At 36.0% G+C, this 18,637-nt stretch overlaps 2 non-coding genes and 2 pseudogenes across 2 annotated transcripts; 2 read left to right on the top strand and 2 right to left on the bottom strand.

The window, feature by feature from the left end:
- Positions 1-3,698: 3,698 nt before the first annotated feature.
- Positions 3,699-10,184, bottom strand: LOC121755943 (annotated as a pseudogene).
- Positions 10,185-10,626: 442 nt separating this feature from the next.
- LOC121756669 lies at positions 10,627-10,717 on the top strand. The gene has a single exon (XR_006041047.1). It is a non-coding gene; the product is annotated as a small nucleolar RNA snoR8a (small nucleolar RNA).
- Positions 10,718-10,941: 224 nt separating this feature from the next.
- LOC121756667 lies at positions 10,942-11,032 on the top strand. The gene has a single exon (XR_006041045.1). It is a non-coding gene; the product is annotated as a small nucleolar RNA snoR8a (small nucleolar RNA).
- Positions 11,033-13,968: 2,936 nt separating this feature from the next.
- On the bottom strand, positions 13,969-16,565 carry LOC121755003 (annotated as a pseudogene).
- Positions 16,566-18,637: the final 2,072 nt, after the last annotated feature.

The following is an 18,637-nucleotide window of genomic DNA, read 5'->3' as shown; positions in this document are numbered from 1 at the left end:
TAGGCACTCTATGTTTTCCAGACAGAGTTCATAGTCTCATACTTCAACACATATTCAATCGTCGCTTAATTCAAGCTTCATATGAGTTCTACATTTACAACGAAGTTCAAAATTCCACATTTCACTTTCACAATGATTCTATACGATACCTCGTACTTCATCAATCATGAATTATCATCACATAAAACGTCATTTATATATTGCGCAGTCAAACATGTTTAAACCATTTGGCATTCCATAGCATTTCATCCAGCGTATATTAATATTTAAAAACTAATAACTCAATCTATCGCTCGCCCATGGAAATCGCATTCCATAAATCATGCAATTCATGTCCATCTATATATCACAATCACATAATTGCAACTACACACGTGTCATACTTTGCGTTTCATAGTTCCAAAATCATACAATTTCAACAAAATATGCATTTAAATTTTCGCCGTTCAAGTAATCAACATATATGTTCTTCAAATTAAATTCGCAGCTCAAACATGTAATAACAAGTCTCCGTCTCAAGCATGCGATTCATTTTCACACTTCAATATCCATAACATTCAACACCTTTAATCACATACTCCCATAGTGTCTCACGTCTCGTATGACCACAACATTTCCAGAAGCCATAGCATTTACTTTAAATTTCCAATAGGCCCAAACTTGCCATTTTCACAAGGAACCATTTTTCCATCGAAGTTCAAAAATGTTAGTAATTCATTTCAAAAGTCGTCAAAATATTATTACCTCTTCTTTCGTGGTTGGGCGTGACGAGTTGTGGTGTTGAGCCTTCGACGTTTAACACTTTAGTCTATCGATACAAGGGTAGACTACAACTCAAAAAGACTCTTGGGTCCAGAGCGGAAAGAAACTGAGGCTCTGATACCAAACTGTCACGACCGCCCTTTAGGGTTAATAAATGTGGGCTTTCTTTTACTAAACTCTTTTACGTTTTTCAAAAGTATGATTACGGTGTAATAAGGGTGGTTTAAATTGTTATGTCATGCCATGTTTGTTTTGATGATGAGATTGCGCCTGATGCCTAGCTTGTGAGTTCGCTCCATTAGGCTATAGGGCTATGTTGAGATTGTTGCTTGATGCCTAGTTTGTGAGTGCGCTCCATTAGGCTATAGGGCTATGTTAAACGAATTCGGGTCTGAGTAGGGCCGCAAACCCTATCAGGCTGTGTACACATGTGGGATCGTGAGCCGTCCTTGCTAGTCGGCCGGTCTCGTGGGCGAATAGTGTGGCCACACTTTCGTCGCACTATGGAAAGAGGATATGATTGATTGGTTGTTGAGAAAGTGGGGAGATTGTTTTGCCTGGCCAGGCTATGAAACTATTTTTGTGATACTCGATGATATTTCTTTTCTAAATGTAAAACTCGAGTTCACTATGGTATGGATGACATAACTTTCATCAAAATGTTTTCGGCATGAGCCCATTGAGTATTTTTATAGTACTCAGCCCTGCATGTGTTTTCCTTATGTGCAGATTGAGCGGCGACGAGGGTATGGTGGTGTTGAGCAATTTAACTGGTGATCGAACTGTTGTCCTTGAATTATGGGTGTCGTTGTGTCTTCACACATGACGTCACTCTTTCTCTTGGTCGTTTCCGCTGTGACATTTCTTACACTTATCTTTTATTGGGCTTGCAACTTAAATTATTTGGATGCTGAATACTTGGGATTTTACCGGTTTATGTCAAATACTTGGTCGTTTCCTTCGAATATTAATTATTGGTCAAATTCGTCTTTGAAGCCCTAATTCTTTTTGTCTTTTTATTAAATTCTCTTAATCACGATCGCCCACATTTATTAACCCTAAAGGGCGGTCGTGACAAAACTATTAAGCATTTGTCACTTCAAAGAATAGTAAAATCTCAACTTCACTAGATTCTACGCAAATCTTGAAACACGAATAATAAAAATCACCATAGTGGCTGAATATTATCCACATATCTTTATCAACTTTAGAGAGAATCACTATTATAATCTTTATGTGAATAAAACGTGTATGAAAATGAAAAGAGAAAATAAAGGAATTTAAGATAAGTATTTGAATTTAAAAAAAGTACTCTTACGTGTTGGTAGAAGTAATCTAATTTTAGGAAGAACATTCTAACTAATATGAAAATATGTGCATGTCAATTATAGGTTTATATACTTTTACTATTTGCATCCACAATTTGTGAATCCAGTTTGTCTTTGTAGGGTTTCTTTAATCTTATGTTATCTTTATATATCTATAATTTTTGTAGATTGTTTTTATGTTTGGTAGGTATCCAATTATACATGTTTGGTCCGCTTTTATGTATAGGTAAACGACGTTCAATGCTTGTTTTGCGTTTGATATAAGAACTTCCCGTTCTGCTTAAAGATGTGGTGAGATTGCTACTCTTTGATGATGAAGATTGGCGTAGAACGTTCTGATGTGTGTGGCTCGTTTGCTTCTGTTTTCTTGTTTTGAGTATGGTTTTAGATTCAATAATTGTTGTATTATCTTTTTATTGTTGTTTCTATTATGAGATGGTTCTGTATTGCTTATGTTATTGTTTTGGTTTGGACGTTTTGTGTCACATCAAAAAGATTAATTAAATTTGGCATTTTGATTAGAGGTTGGTGTGTAGATTTTTCTTTCTCACTCAGTATATAAATGGCATGAAACAATATCAGAGGATGGATAAACTCATAAAATTGTCATATTATAATTTTTAGCAATTTGAAATATTTTGTTTTATACTACTACTTTCTTAATAAATTTATCCTCCGCAAATCAACAAATGGCTCCACCAACATTTCCATTGATTGAAATGTAAGTTTAGATATCATAATTACAACAAAACTTTCTTCCAAGTTACTAGGGCCAAAAGAAGGTTATTGGATGATAAAAAAAATCATATTCATGCATGCATGTAATATTTTTTCTATGATATCTGATTCACTTTATCCAAAGATCTAAAGTTTGTATCATCATTTCAAAATCAGCTTTTACACTTTTTAGCTTTTTTTTCTCGATGCAATACAAACGTTCGAGCCATGGAATGACGAGCAAAAGAGTAGCAATTTAGAACAAAAACATTGACAAAAAATCAACAAATAAATAAAGACAAACACTTTATCCAAAACCATCACTACAGTAGAAGTGCAACAATTGAATACAGAAAAACATAAGCAAAAAAGCAACACACATCCTTACGTTAGTTGTCAATCTTATCAACCAGAGAGTAGCGGTCTCACAAGAGCTCCAAATCAAATACAATTTTTTAGTATCTAGAGATATTTGACTTGGTGTGCAAAAATAATTGCATGTAACTAGACATTAGATATGTTGAATTTATAAATAGGACTACATGAAAAAGAAAAGATTTTAGCATCAATGGGAAATGGATACGCAGTCCCCATCAAATCAATGAAAGTTTGAAGTTGTGACCAAACATAATAAAAGAAACAAAAGATGAAGCAAAGGACAAACGGCTAGAAATTTTAATACGGAGTAACTATTAAGTTCGTGATATTATGTGTAGAGTTTTAAGGTTGTTGGAAAAAATAAACTTTTGAAAAATTTTGTGATATTAGACGCCAATATCTCAATAAAAAACAGCATTTTAATTACATAAGTGTAAGCAAATAAACGGTATAATTAACCATTCCATATTAATTTAATACCAAGAAATAATCCAAATGAAGAAATACAAGATATTACACAAAATACAAAATGAAATTTGATAAAGTAACACATACTTCAGCCCCAGCCGCAGTATACTTCCATTTTCACAACAGAAGAAAATTCGATATCAAAATCAATTAAAGAAAAGGAAACAAAAAAACAAGACATAATTGTATCCCTTTGTCCAATCAATCCTATAAATGGTATATCTTCACCAACAAAGCGCTAATTCGAATATACAAACTCCCTATCCCCGACTCAAAATCGTCGTAGTAAGACCACGATCTCCCTTTGTAAGACTGAGACGAAAGGTATAAATCTCAATCCCCGTCTCGACTAGAAAAATATGTAGTAAAGTCACCAACGCTACATCATTCGGAGACCCTAAAAAGTTAGCTCGACGATAAAACATAATGCTCAATGCTTCAAGTGCAGAAATAGAGAATATGGGAGCTGATTTTCATCTCAAATTGCATGGTCTAACGAAAAGGAACACAAAAACTAAGTTCAGGTATAGAAACAAACGTTATCAACTTTAGTGATGTGGCGATGCTATTGGATCTCCCCATCCTCACCTAGTTCGCCATCTTCCAGCTCCTCATGACCACTCCGTTTCGTTCCATCACGGTGATCTTTTCTGTGTTTTTTATGCCGGTTTTCGCTGTTGGATTCTGGTGAATATGCATGCTGAGGGATATGGATACAGTAAAAAAAAATGTAAGATTATTGAACAGGTAACTTGTCCAAAGATATAGGTGGTCAAGGCGATTGGTTTACCTTTCTTGACTTTCTACGGTCGCTGCCATGCCTGCGGGACTTCGTTGTCTCCTCTATCTCGTCTTTATCAGAACTCAAATCATCAGTTGGGCTCTGGTGCCGCTTCCTGTGTTTCTTCTCCTTTTCCTTTTCACGCCTTTTGTCAACTTTGTATCCATGAGTTTCCATTGAATCCACATTTTCAGTCTCTTCATCCTTTCTTGAAATATCTTTCTCCTTTTCTCTTTCGCGATCCCTATCTTTGTCTTTTCTTTCTTTATCTTTTCTCTTCTCCTCCGGCTCTTTCTCCTTTTTCGTCTACAAAGAAGCACATACATGTATTGGAAATCCATCAAAGTTTTCGATTAATTAATTGGAAATTCCAGACAATGTTCCAGTTGGATTTTCATTACCTTTTCTTCCTCTCGCTTTCGCTCCTTTTCCTTCGCTCTCTCTTGTAAACGAGAGACATATTCATCAAATACTTCTCTGCAGAAGTCTTCTTCTCCAATGGACCTAGAAAACACATGACAAAATCGGATTGAAGAAAATAATTAGCATGCATTTTATTAAACCTCGATTCAGATGCAGGCATTTCGAAACCAATTAAGAGAAGTTCACCGGTACTCTGAGCTTTCCTCGATTAGTGGCTTGCATTCCTCCCACGTGGATAGCACGTTTAATTCCTAAGATGAAGTAAAGAAAATGTGAGATTGAGCTAAACTATCAAACACATTCTTCCACCCTCAAGTACATCTAACGTACCTTTATGCTGCTCAATTTATCAGTTAAATCTTTGGCTAGACGTTTACGTTTCTTAACCTCTTTCTCTTCTTTCTCTTTAGCTCGATCAATTAGATCTTCGTATACTAGCTGCAATTTCACATGGACACAATTAGAAATCTCAAATTTGGGCATTTGGCACAGCCGCACATGGAGAAAACTATCAAATCGAAACTTAACGAAACTTAAATTCTTGAGGAGAATAGAACGACAAGCAGACACGTATTCATACACAAACACGGAATGGAGGCATTAGCTAATTCAATCAGAATTTAGTACAAGCGTGATTAAGAATTCAGATCTCACATTCTATAGCAAAAACAAGTAGACAGACAAGTTTATCTATCAATGGCGAAAAATGATTGTGAAACCTATGTAAGGAAAACGAGTAGTGAAAAAACTGATACCTGCAAATTAATGTCAGATATGGAAGACAAAGCAGCAGTATATCCCAAAGAGGACTTAAAGTCTTCAAATGTCCATGTTGAAGCAACGGTGATCTAAAATGGAGAACAAGTAATAGATTAAGGTTCAAACTATCAACACAACAGTAGACTGAAGGAAGGTAATGGAATGGAAGTCACAGAATTCCACCTTTTCCTGCTTCAAAACATCCTTTATACTTGGGTTTTGTCTTCATCATACTGCACACAAGTAAAAGCACGAACAGAATACATGGTTGTTAGCCACGAATTGAAGCATCGACAATAGCAAGAGAAGAAACACGAGGATGCTCAGGTTGGAGAAACAGGATGTCCTTCTAAGTTCACGAACTAGTTAACCACACAACTAGTTTGCAGCCTAGCAAAAATAGGTCTAAGTACCTTGTTCTCTAATTCTTCTGTTAGATCCTCGAACAAATCTTTGGGTGTGGAACCACTAGTGTTTGATGCAACTGCTTCATAAGCTTCAGAATCCTTGACCTGTGTTGATGATGGTAGCATAAAATGATAAACATAATACTCGAGAATATGAAAGCATAAAGGTAAATAAACATTAAACCAAAACAGAAACCAAAGACTAATATATTATCGCAAAGATATGTTAATATCTCCGATTAGATATAAAGCTAATAAATGTACCTTACGACAATAATCCGGCCAGAATGTTTTTGCAGTAATAGTGCCAGCAGCAATATGCTCTTCCAACATCTTGCGAAATGCATCACGGTTCTTACGCTCAGCTCGTTTCAGTTGTTCCTTGATTTTCAAAAATTAATCAGAATCAAAGCAATCAGAGCAGGAGAGGCTGAAACAAAGCATATCCCTAGAAGTACCTTTTGTCTCTTCTTCTGCTCTTCCTCCTCCTCCTCCTCCTCCAAATCACGAATATAATCCTGTAGCAGTAACATGCAGTCATTGCTGTAGGTCCAGATGCATCATGCATATCATATAGACAATAAGGACCCTATAAATAGAACAATGCCTTATCATCAATGATAACTCACCTGAAAGATATCAAGCCGGTCTAGTTTATCTAGGCACGTACACCGTTCATCATCTTCCAGAAGATCTTGAACCTTCCGCCAATGGCTATCCACCTGACATTTAAAAAAAAATTTACTTGAATGTGTTAGAATGCATGACGGGTGAAAAGGTGAAAAGTTAATGAACAAACGAAGCAAAGATACCTTGATATAATCACATGATTCTAGGAATTGCCTAAACTCCAGCCTATTCCGACGACTCTCCTCTTTAGCCTTTGCCTTCTCCTGGAACACAAAGCCATGCACATACATATAGAACTCAAGCAAAGGCCACTGCAGATGAAACTGTCATTACAGCTCATGTAACATGTGATTAGAATTGGATTAAAACCTCAATGCCACATACAACTCAACCATGCAGCTTTCCATTGATTTATTCATAAGCAGGCAACATGTAGATGATGTGTTCTGCACAACTCACCTCACGCAGGTTAAATCAAACATCTGATTAGGATTACATCCTCAAAGTGTATTATCCATACAAAAAATATAATCTCAAATATAAAGCCCACAGGAATACTTAAATTGAAATCCATGATTCATTCACACAAAACAAGAGTTCTAGACTCTTAACCAATGAACGAATTCATACATCACATAAAGCTGAACATGATTTAGCCTGATAACCATACATATCCAGGTCACTGTATAAGATTGACCTATAAATAATTTAAAATCTATTACTACTATGCTAACATGAAGGAAATCGTGAACTCTAATACTAGTAATAATTCACATTGGTAGCTACAGTGTATTCTAAAGTATTACATCAATAATTTGAAGATATAATAGGATGCAACTATGTAAGCTTAGTATTTCCCAAAACTCAAAGGACAATATGATCTATTGCATACCTTTTTCTGAAGGTCCACCAAATAGTTTCTAAAGAGATCCTCACGATCCACTTCTAGGTCAACAGCCTTGAACCGTTTATCATCTTCAAACATTGTCAGTGCTTTGCTGGTTGTTTTAGAAGTTAGAAAAAAAATTCCGGAATAAAAGTTGAGCAATAAAAATTAGGAAGTGTTAACAACCTCCAACGTGTAGATGATGTGAGTTCTTCAGATTCCTAAGGCAAAAACACACACTAAATAAGTCTCTTATAATGCATACTGCAAACCAAGAACAGCAGTATACTCAATGAGAAACATGTCCATGGGTGAGGAACAGTGATAGGAACCAAAGCAAGAACCAAGGGTTATATTCTGAAGACGAGAAAGAAATTATTTCAAGCTGACATGTGTAAGATTGTCAAAAGATGTATAGTGAAAATCAAACACATATGGAGAAATATGGAACAGAAGTATTGAACAAATAGAGATCCTTACTTCCAACATCTTCACAAAATCCTCCTTTGCTTTTCTTTGCCTGTGACGTCTATCCTCGGCCTCTATCTTTTTCCTTTGCATTAAGTACTAAAAAAACAATGCAAGTACAAATATCAAAGATAAACAGACAAAAATAAATTATATCTACAATAAGCAGGAACACATGAATAAAATATTATAAACATATTCATGTATTTACCTCATTGAATGCTTGCTTTTTTTCACCAAGTGTTTTCAAAGCACCATATCTTTTGTCATTAATTATCACCCTCATAGCCTGATACAGCGTTGATATCAATATGTAACAAGTTCAAAGCAATTATAGATGAACAGAGAAGAAGATTCAATTTACCTGGTCCCAGGTCCAATTGGCTTCCACATTTGCAGACTCTAATAGTGTTTTAAACGCATTTTTTGCCTCCTGAAGAGGCAATTACCATTAATCATTGTTTATGGCAGTAATAATTGACTAAGCATTATAAAGTCAGTATCTACACACCCTAAAAAAGAAAGTACCTGCTTCGTAGCATATAAGAAAGGTTCATCCTCCGTAGTTTTCTCTTCAACTGGTGCTGCATTCATTTTCCCTGCAACAGCAGTTTCTCTTTTCTTCTCCTAAAAATAGCCATGAAACGATTATAGCACAGAGTATGAGAAACAGTTTGCAAATAAATGCCTTAATAAACAAGTCTTACTTCTCCATCCGGGACTGAAACCCCGGCCGGTGGACTTGACCCCACTTGTAATGAAGGATTTTCCAAGCTGATCCTGAAATATTTTCAAGCAGAAACCAGTAAGGCCTTTAAGCAATCTGGACTGAGTTCATTAAAACAACTTCATATATTGGCATTAACCTGGAGCTCGGCAATTTAATTGGAACATCAGAAGGGGAGGAAGCCACTGTGTTTGTCATTGACACTCCGGTTGCACTTGCAACAGGTGTTTGAGCTCTTGGTTCAGAGAACATCATAATAGGAGATTTAACATCAGAAGCAACTGGAGCAGCTGGAACAGGACTTAAAACAACTCCAGCTCCTATTGATGTAGTGGAGCTTGCCAAGCTGTCCGTAGCAGGTGGTTGTTCAACTGAAGCGCCACTGACTGTAGGTGGTGCAGAGATAGCATTCACTTCCGGGTGTGATGCCTCAGCAGCAGCTTTTTCTGCCTGTTCTCAAGCCAACTGGAGGCACAAGTCTGAAAATTAGTCCAACACAAGGAAAATCAATATAAAAGAACTCTTTCCCAAACAAACCTTCAATTCATCGGGTATCGTCCATTTTGATTGCTTAGTCTCCTTGTTGTAATAATACCTTAAGGAAAATTGAGGTGGTTGACCTTGACCTTGAGGCATCCCCATATTTTGTGGAGACATAAGCTGTTGTCCATGTTGTGCCAGTGTGGCAGGATGGAACTGCAGCATACATATATGCCAATAATGCAACCACCATGAGATTTACATATCTCACTAGAAGAAACAATATAACAAAATAATCTTCTTCATTCAATATATGTTGGAATTACATACTTGCATAGGATATGGAGGAGCAAAATTCTGAGGAGCCACTGATTCAGATGCAGGATGTGACCAATGTGGCTGTCGATGAAAACAAGCGTTCGAAAAGATCGATATCACAAATTGATTTAAAAATGAACTCTAAACTGCCTATAATCAAACCTCAAAGCTAAATAATCGAGCTAGAATGATATACCAAATTATACTCACTAACAAAAGTCAGAATATCTCTCTAGTAGCTACCGGAATATACAAACGATTAACACAATTGCATTACTATCCCAAATTCAACAAAAAAAATCCAATCTTTCTAAGATGAACTAAAACATAACCTTTCCAAAATACAAAATAAATAAATTGCTCTGAAAATCTACCTGTGAACCAGATGGTGGCGGGTTACTTGCCATGCTTGCAGCAAGTAAGCTCAGATCATCTCAATTGCACTGCAAAATGCCAAGTGCTGTAAGAATTATACTCCAATAGTTCCAAAAGCACACATTTTTCAATTTTTGAAATATTGAATTCAAGCTCAAGTCTTTGTGGATTAGGAAAAAGGTAGAGAAACGAATAGATTTACCGTAGCTGAGCTCAGAAGAAGATCTCGTGAAGAAGAAGAAGAAGAAGAAGAAATGATTTTAGGGATTTTTCGATTTTTTTCTAAGTTTAGTTTGTTTCTTAACAAATTTTCAAATGAGATTAGTTGATTTTATTTAAAAAAATTAATCGCAAAAAATAACGTCCCAAAAAAATACGAGTCCTGTTTATCGGGCCGTCGAATTATGCTTATATAAATGGGCTTTAACCAAAAGATATGACATTAATGGGCTAACAATAAAGCCCAAAGAAGAATTTCTGTCTCTCAAAATTGGGCGAGATTCGCGAGATATGGAGGCGATGAAGAACATCTAGGGTTTTGAAAAATATTTTTTAATCCTTTATTTAAACGCCACACCGCCTCTTCTTCAGAATCACTCATCGACAGAGCTCAGCTCCCATCTCTGGATTGAGTTATTTATTTATATTTTCAGTGCGAAATCTTTCTTAATTTTCCAATTATTGTTGAATTTGAAATCGAAACAGCTGGGAATTAGGATGTGGTTGCGATGATTGTAAAACAATTCCTCGTACTGATTGCTGTTACGCAGCTTGACAGACTCATTTTACACCCATAGAATATGAGCAATCTCTATTTTCCAGCTTCTCGTTTCCTTTTATTATTCGATTTTTTAATTTTATTATTGTTTTTGGATCTGTGCGTTATTGCCTTTCAAAATGTTACCGTCATCGTTGAATTTGTTATTGTTCAATTGATGAAATCATAATATTTCAGCTGTATTGGCAATGCGAATTCTCTATTGATTGTTTAAATTTTTGTTGAATCCGGAATCGTAATTGGTGGCGATTAGAGTGTGGTTGCGATGATTGTAAAACAATTCCTCGTACTGAATGCTGTTTCCGCAGCTTGATAGACTCATTTTACACCCATAGAATATGAGCTCCCACCTCTAATTTTCATTTGTTCGTTTACTTTTTTTATTTGATTTTAGTATTGTTTTTGGTTCAAGATGCTTTTGCCTTTCAATATGTAATTTGGTAGTTCACGGTTGCTCAATTGATGAAATCAGAATATATCTGAAAAATTACTGTCAAGTTTCAATTTTTAGGTCAACATTTCTGTGCTGATCTATGCAGTATTGCAAATCACTAATTGCCAGTTTTCTGAAATTTGTATTGCCTGGATAAATTGATGAAGTTTTATCATAACAAAGTTGGATTTAAACATATGGAAACTGTCATAATTACTTGTCAGTACTAATTTCAATATTTATGTAACTTCAGTAATCATGACTTTTTGTGATTTTGAAAAGTCCACTAAGATCACCTTCTGTTTTAACATCAATCTATCAAGAATTGATTGAAATTTCAGCAGCTTCAATGCTTTTGCTGTGTTAAGTACTTTATTAGGTAGAGTACTGTTTTAATGATTATGCTGTTGCCTGTGAATTTGCTTAAAATATTACTGCAGTTTGATGCTAAATCTGTTTGATTAAAAACTGTTTTTAAATAAAGAAACTGCCTTTGTTTTACTCTTCTTAATCAGTGTATTTTGAAGGAGTTGGCCACATTTGTAATATAGCAAAGTAGACACATTGTTTGCTGTATGTTTGGCCTCTCCTCATATTGAGTTTTGGTGGTGTTTTAAAGCCTGAATTTCATTACAAATATAACCAGAAATTTGGGTTACGCACACCTCCATATTCCAGAAAATGGTTCTTGTCCTTTTGATTCCTAAATTTCATTCTTTAACCTTCTTTTTGTTATGACCTCACATTTTGTAAGTATATTGATCTTTGATGATGCCACAGGCTTTTCAAAAGCTTGCCATTGTGAAGAATATGTACTGCCTTATCCATGTTGCTTATATTTCTTGTTATCCTAACATTTGTTTGGATGGGTACTTTCATGTCTTCTCTTTTGCTGTTTCAGTGGACTCGATCTGTTACCTTCGAACCTGCTCTTTGATATTTTCCCGAATATGCTGGAGAATGGCTTCCTTTTTGTTGAATAGATTCTTACTTCGTAGGGGTGGCTCAGAGTGAATTTGTTCTCTTGTGTTTTATTATCTGAATATAGAGATACCATAGGCTTAGATTTTACTATAGTGTTGGAAAAATGATTGGGTCTTGAGCTTTTGTTTATTGTTAATAAATTGGATCATGTTTGTCAATTTATAAGATAGTACTACCTCCGTCCCATTAAGATGACCCATTTTTTTTGCGTTTTGTAAAAATCATAATGAATAGTTAAAGTGGAGGGAGAGTAAATTAAGAGAGAATAATATTGAAGAGACTCTTTTCAACATTATTCTTTCTATTACTTTACTTTTTCATTTACTTTAACTATTTATTATAAATTAAGAGAGATAATAATACAGAAGAGACTCTCTTCAATATTATTCTTTCTTTACGTTTTCCTCTACTTTAACTATTTATTATGATTTTAACAAAACACCTATGAAACACAAAAATGGGTCATCTTAACTGGGACGGAGGCAGTATATCTTCTATTCTCTTTAAATAGCAACTGCTTAATGCCAGTTCTCCAGTATCGTAATATGCCTAATAGAATGCTACAATTTCTACTATAAATATTTAAACCAATCATGCTTTAGTAATTACTATCCAAATCTGGTCATGCCTAATTTTATCAAAATACTGTTGTTTTTAGTCAATTGTTCATTTTCTAGGTAGAGACTAGAGTTTAATGGTGAAATTGGGATTTTGTGTTTGGTCAGAGTCTCAATAGAAGATTGAATTAGTACAATTATAATGTCCAACACAAATTTCCATCTGCAAGAAACCAACTAGCTTGGGTAACCATCTAATGTGTTCTACTATGGTCGAGTAGGATGTCAATTTATACTTACAAATTAGTCAAGAACGACAAGCTTCATAATATGACTCGTGCTCCTTTAGGCTCCTTAAATTCAGCTATTAAACTCGCAACGTTTATGTAATTTTCTTCATTCAAATTATCTACCATGGTGAAGTCACATTTATTCTTATTGAAGAGTAAAAGAAAAGTCTTAAAATGGACCACACGAGACTAAAGCAATTAAAAGAAAGATTTCCCAAGCATCCAAAAAGATCTTCATGGTCCAAACCTTTATCTACTAAGGGCAAATCAAACTTAAATTTTTTTTTAATCAAAAATGTCCATTGTGGGCGGGATGTTTAGGGAGACCTCCAACCCGTAAATAAGATCAAAATGTAATGTTTCAAAAACATGATATTAGCTCAAAAGTGACTAAGATCTAAACAAGAACACGATTATGCAAAGTAGAGGTCCCACAAGTCGAGATCCTATGTACTATCAAGTGGAAAAGGGATGACTAGATACATAAGAGGAAGAAACGAAAAATTATCAAAACCAACCACCAAAGAGGATAGATCAACCCACATCTCAACGTCGGAAACGGAAGTTAGGATATCCCAGCTGGTCCATCGTTAATTGCCAGTAAATCCACGAACTATAAATGAATTTTTGGTTTTTCGATAATCTATAAATTTTGTACGAAATACACGAACTTTGATATTTAAAGTATTACCCCGATTTCAAATTCCAACAAAAATTAACTAATGTAGCAAACAGATAAGTATCATAGAAGATTCAACCTCAAAACCATGCCATTTTGAATTCTTTTTCTTTCAAACAGATTAAAAATTTAAATTTTAACCCATTTGATTTGGCCTTGCAACAATTTAGTGAGTACTACCTCTGAAAAAGTCAAGAAGCCTTTAATTGCAATATAAATACTAAACAGTGAAAAGATATGTTATTAGATGCCCCACCAACAACAAATCACAACCACAAAACAAGCATGCTCCCCTCCAACCAACCTATAACAAAATCATGATATCTCAAACTCAAAAATCCCCACCAAACAAGAAGCCTATATAGATAATAACTATAAATCAAAGAGTACCACACAAAATATGCTTATAAGTTTCAACTAATACAACATATATCTAGCACTATTACAAGTGAATTGATTGTGTGAGCAATTCTTGTTCTTAGAGCAGTGATGGATAAGCTGAGACGTCGTGCGGCGGGCTGCCCGCCACGCTGCTGTTGGAGAGGGACGCGAAGGCGCCCCTCTGCAAGACTCCCGTGGGAGACGCGTCCAGCCGGGGACTGTCCCATCTCTCGATGAGGTTGAGCTGTTTCGCGTCGCTAGTGGTTGTTGTTGTCGTGTTGTGGAGGACCTCCCCGAGAGGCCCTCCAATGGCACTGGGCTCCCATGAGATGGGAGCCCAGTTGTTTACTGCTCGGGCGGTTGCCCAAGCCTAGCCACCCATCTCAAGCTCCCGAGATAGTCCTGATCTCGGGGGTGAGGATGCCATGGATATTGAGAGTGTGTCCGGTCCCACGTCGCGGTCGGGCTGGTCCATGAACTGCCGGAGCCGCTCCTGTTTAAGGGGTTCACGAGCGAGTCGGAACACACGAGGCCGAACTCGTTCCGCTCCCAATCTTGGTGTTGGTAGTCTTTGGTGGTTTGGTTTGGAGAGAGAGGAGGTGTTCTCAACAATACTTCTGCTGAGGGAGGGATATGTTATGTACAAGTTGTGTTAGTGGCGGACGCAGAAAAAAATATTTTTAAATTTGAGTTTGTTGAGATTTTCCACACCTAGCAACGGTTGGCTTCGCGGTGTGGTGTTGGAGGCGACGGCGGATTGGGCTTCCACAGGCTTTCTTGAACGGTGGCGGCCTCGGTTCATGTGGCGGCCTCGGTTCATGTGGCGCTCGCAGTACTTCTGGTCCACGACCGCGTCCCGCGAGCACCGCCACTTTCTTCCCATCGGTTTCTCCGGCACCGACCCGGCTCTGGGTCGGTGCTAGAGTATCCCAAATGGAAACCATTCCATCCCACTAACCCATATCAACAGTTAGTTAGTTTATAAAAATCACACAACATTTGACCTCAGGCATTAACTACTGAACAAAGGTAACAAACTTAAGAGAGAGAGAGGAGAGAAGGGAAGCTTACAGGATTGGATCTGAGGGAAGAGAAACCAACAACTTCAAAGGCTTTTCTAATGGGATGTGAGAAGATAAGAAGGAATGGGAACATTGGCAGTGATGTATTTGTAGATCAAGGCTTGATGCTCCAACTCCATCCATTGTGATGGAGTGAATGGCCCCCTCACACCATGCTGCATGCTTCCACCATTCATCCCTACTACACACACAACACACACTTCAAAAGGTGCAATTACATCCAACATAATCACTTAATAAAACTAAAAAACAAAAAAATCGTGAACACATTTACTCTGTGGTTGGTGTAACATATTGTCCTAAATAAACCACAGTCCTCAAACATCACAACTTCTTCTTTCTTTAGTGAAAGAGATAGAGAAACAAATAAGTGCCTCCAAAAATAGGGAGGATAAGATGGTGTACTTCCAAGAAAGATTTCACAACCACAAAAAAAAAACAAACTATACCAGAGATGAATTCCTTCAAAAAAAACAATAACAACCCAAAACCATACTAGAAAAAAAAAAAGGGTAAGATCTTTACAAAACCACCATTTCAAATTTCCTCACTTCACATGAAAGAAACTAAAATCCCATCTTTCCTTAATAAAACTAAAAAAATCTTGAATCTCCTTTGTTTTGTGGTGGTGTAACATTATGTCTTAAAACAAACCACAGTTCCAAACATCACAACTTCTTTTCTTTATCCTTTTTCTTCTCCAACAGTGAGAGAGTGAGAGAAACAAACAGTGGCCGCCAAAATAGAGTGGATAAGATGATGACACAAAGCATATTTCCATATAAAAAAAAAACTAAACCAAAGATGAATTCTTCCATAAAAAAAACAAACCCAACAACCATACTAGCAAAAAGATAAGATCTTGACAAACCCCATTTCAAATTTGCTCCAACTTTTCATGCAACAAGAATGAAAAAAAAAAGATAAAAATCCAATCTTTACCTGCATTTCTAGCAAATGCATTGGATGAGCAGTGATAGTAAGGCAATGTGAGAGGCTGTGGGGTTTGGGGAAGAGAAGCTGAGCATCTCTGCATTGGAGAGACCACAGCCGTTGGATCTCGCAGTGAACCCTCACCGCAAGATGAGTTCTGGACATCTTAAACTACCCTTAATCATCCTCATTTATTGCTCTGTCTTGCTTGAGAACCCGAATCCGTGGCAGTATTTGGGCTTGTCGGCGTCGCCATTTTGCAAGGAGAAGGCTGTGTCGGAGGGGAGGAGGGCGAAATCCATGGAGAGAGAGTGGGAGAGAAAGAGAGAGGGGATTTAGGAGGGGGGAGAGACAGGGAGAAGCATCTTGTGTTTCTTTGCTTTGCTATCTATGTTTGTGGGTTTGGGCAGAGTTGAAAAGTGAGAATGAAGTTGTGCTTGTTTTGGGAGTTTGATGTTTGTCAAAGGAAAAATTATTGGAGAGAGAGGAAAGAGAGAGAGAGGGGGAGAGCTGTCTGAGAGGTTTGTGGCAAAAACTTGACTAGTTGTTGGTTGCTAGGATGGAGGGCTTCTTTATATACACACATTATAAAGTAAGTGTGTGTGTGTGTGTGTGTGTGTGTGGACATAAATACTTTTGAAAATAATTGGAGTATAAAGTGTGTTTTTTTAGAAATGGGAAAAAAATAGTCCTACATGTATGTTTGAGAATAAGCTTTTTATGCACTCATGCACAATTCAAAATTGGTAATTTGTTATACTTATTCATTAGATTACGAACTTAATCTCTATTAGATGTGATTAAAATCGTATATAGATGTAATATAAAACACTGAGTCATTAAATTAAACGACAGTGGTGGTGCAATGCCCTGCGCCAAGGCTTGCCGAGAATAGGGATGCACCACAAGACTATCATTTACGAAAGGTTATTGATTTAATCAATTCCGCCTAAATATGATGTAATGTGTTTCTCTGTTTATGTGATATTATAGTTCTCTTGTCTATAAATATCATGTAGTAATACTTTAATTATCAATCACATAGTATAATATACTAGAGTATGTAATTTAAAAAATAATAATATGATTACGTGAAAATTAGGGGGTGTTCGGTTTGCAAGATTGTATCTCGATATTAAATATGTAGTGTGTTTGGTTCATGAGATTTAATCCCACAACTCAATCTTAGATGGATAATCATAGGATAGTTAGTCATTGCTAACCCCCTAATAATCTCACAACTCAATCTTGATTATATCTTACTACTATTTTATCTAGAAAATCGAACACCGCCTTATAAAGTACTCCCTCGGCATTTCATTTTGAGCACTCATTTTGAAAAATGATAATAAATGATTAAAGTAGAGAAATAGTAAAGTAAGGTAGAGAATAGTGTAGATAATATTGTTCTCTACACTCTTCTCTATCTTATTTTTATATTTCTCTACTTTAACCATTTATTATTATTTTTTCAAAACAAGTTCTTAAAATGAAATGCCTCTATTACTGTAGAACGGATGAAGTATTATTTACTAGGTTATAAGCTATTGTATTGTACTTATTAAATTTGAAGTCATATTTCAATGTCAAAACGTTGCGTATTAATTTAGGGGGAAACAAGAATTAAATATTTGAATCGTCACTTCAATTTTCACTTGCCATGTAGTCCTACTCTTTTTGTGGCTAAAATCGAATTTTAAGATGTAACTATTAAAAGTTAATGGTTTCAGCATTTAGATATTGGTTAACTTTATACTGAGAGCTAGTAATTGCAAAAAGGTCATTACTCAATTATTCGACGTAGAAATGTACTCCACATAATTTTCCTAAAAAATAATATTCCTATAAAAATCAAAATCAAGATTTATGGTGTAATTTAGAAGTGTAATCCAATATTCCTCTATGATTTGGTGGGATCAAGGTAGTGGCTACTAGTTCGTGGCCAGATCTAGTTTGGTTTGGGGTCTGGAATTGGTGTTCAGTAGTTGAGTCACTTATGTCCGTTAAATGTTCGGTAAGTACATCTCTAAGACTATGTTTATCGGGTGGGGTTGGTCGACCTCCACCTCACCCCACATTAAAAAAAAAATTAAATTGAAATCAATCTCCCTCCAGATGCCAACCGCGGTCGCCCAACACCCAAAACACCAACCGCCTGGTCTCAATTCCATCATCCAATGAGATTGTGCCAAATGGCACAATCTCATTGGTTGATATATATATTTTTTTAAATTAATATATCTTTATATAAAATATTATAAAATTATAAAAAATATATCAAAATTCATAATTTTTCTTCCTCTATAAATAGAGACCACATTTGGTATAGTTTTGCATAAAAAAAATATCATCTTTTTCTCCTCTCTCCTATAATCCTTCTTGTTTGATAAAATTTCATATTTTTTAGTTTACTTCTTTGTGCTAACTATGGAGGATGATGAGAATAATATATTCTCCAATTCCCCAAATTTCTATCCGTCCCAAAACTACAACCCTTCCCAAAATTTTAATCATTCTCAAGATTATATTCCTAGTTTTGATGATTTTCCAAATTCTGATCAATTCCAAAGTTCATTTCAAAACCAACATTCAAGCCAAAACATATCACCAACC

Source organism: Salvia splendens, chromosome 11 (genome assembly GCF_004379255.2).
Source record: "Salvia splendens isolate huo1 chromosome 11, SspV2, whole genome shotgun sequence".
NCBI classification, from domain to species: Eukaryota; Viridiplantae; Streptophyta; class Magnoliopsida; order Lamiales; family Lamiaceae; genus Salvia; species Salvia splendens.
This window is presented reverse-complemented; position numbering and strand designations above follow the sequence as displayed.